Raw genomic sequence first — 1,849 nt, 5'->3', positions numbered from 1 at the left:
TTGTCTCAGTCAAATCCCTCGAACTCAGCACCGCCTTCCTAACCTGCAATCATCTTCCTGACCTCTCCGCCCCTAACCCACTCCGGCCTATCACCCTCACCTTGACCTCCCTCCACCTATCGCATTTCCAAAGTCCCTCCCCCAAGTCCCTCCTCCCTACCTTTTATCTTAGCCTGCTGGACACACTTTCCTCATTCCTGAAGAAGGGCTTATGCCCGAAACGTCGATTCTCCTGTACCTTGGAAGCTGCCTGACCTGCTGCGCTTTTCCAGCAACACATTTTCAGCTCTGATCTCCAGCATCTGCAGCCCTCACTTTCTCTCAAAGATTTGTTCTATCAAATCAGAGAATGGTGTGGTGGATCTTGCCTTCAAAACAATATCCTAAAAGTAAACTTGTCAATCCTTAAATCACATCAACTGGACTTTGGTTCAAGAGTGTACAGCTAAAATGAATTTCAGTACTTTATGATGGCCACTAATGTCACCTGACTTGAAAACAGACAAGGTCAACATGAATTTACAAAGAAATGTTTAAATAACTTTGCAAAAAAGTGATTGTTGCATGCATGTGCCGGCCACCTTAAAACTGTCTACCACTCCCTGAAAAGCCTTTCGAAGGGTAATTGCCTGGAAATTAAAATTCATCAACTGAGAACTTCAAGTGTTTGGGGACGTGACCTTATCACGATAGATATTGCTGAAGCAATGATCATTCTTTAAAACTCTTCACGCAAAAAGGACCACAAACTAAACTCCCATGATAATGAAAAATTGAAACTCTTGTTAAAAACTGATTGTCTCCATTTTGGGCCACAAATGGTATTCATACATCAACTCATCCCTGCACCTTCCATGAGAAGCAATGATTTGGTTTATATTCATTTATCCATGAGAAGCAATGATTTGGTTTATATTCATTTATGGGACATAGGTGTCACTGACTGGACAAGCATCAAATCTTGCTTTGAGGCACAGGTCATTACACGCAGATGCCCAAATACCACCACCAGGTTCTCTTCTCCCAGTTCTTCATTGGCCGTCACTCAAAGAGCAGCCATAGGGCAAGTTATTAGAATTGACTCCAATACATCCTAAAGGACAGAGGCTGTCACAACACAGACAGAGTAAAAAGCTGCTGACCATTTGGCATAGCACCAGTTATGCCAAGGCTCAGTGACTTGACTGGGAGGCAGAGTAGCAACAGCAAAAGGAGAAGGAAGCTAGCACAGCAAAACAAGTTTATGCCTTTATTTCTAAGGAATGAGGGAGGACCTTATTGAAACCTATCAGAGTCTGAGGGGGCTTGACAACTTAGATATCCAAAAGGTATTTCCATTCTTGGAGGATTCTCAAACAAGGGGACACTTATTTAAAATTGAGATGTCAAGGATTTTATTTTGTCATAAAGTACTGAATGTCTGGAGTTCTCCTGAGAGTTGTAGAGGGAAATCACTGAAAGTATTTAAAGAGGAGGAACATAAATTTTTTAAGTATCAAAGCTTTTTCTAAACTCATGGGACATAGGTGTCGTTGACTGGCCAGCATTTATTGCCCATCACTCGCCATGAGAACATTATGGTGAGCTACCTTCTGCTGCAGTCCATGTGCTGTCCGTAGATGCATAATGCTGTTAGGAAGGGAATTCCAGGATTTTGACCCAGCATCAGTGAAGGAATGGCAATATATTTCAAAGTCAGGATGGCGAGTACCTTGGAGAGGAACTTGAAGGTAATGGTGTTGCCCCTGTGTCAACTGCCCCGGTCCTACTAGATCAAAGTGGTCATGGGTTTGGAAGGTGCTGTCAAAGGATCTTTGGTGAATCACTGAATATTGTAGATAATAAACAC

The sequence above is a fragment of the Chiloscyllium plagiosum genome, chromosome 24, assembly GCF_004010195.1.
Source record: "Chiloscyllium plagiosum isolate BGI_BamShark_2017 chromosome 24, ASM401019v2, whole genome shotgun sequence".
Taxonomy (NCBI): domain Eukaryota; kingdom Metazoa; phylum Chordata; class Chondrichthyes; order Orectolobiformes; family Hemiscylliidae; genus Chiloscyllium; species Chiloscyllium plagiosum.
The sequence above is the reverse complement of the archived record's forward strand: the minus strand, read 5'-3'. Positions refer to the sequence as shown.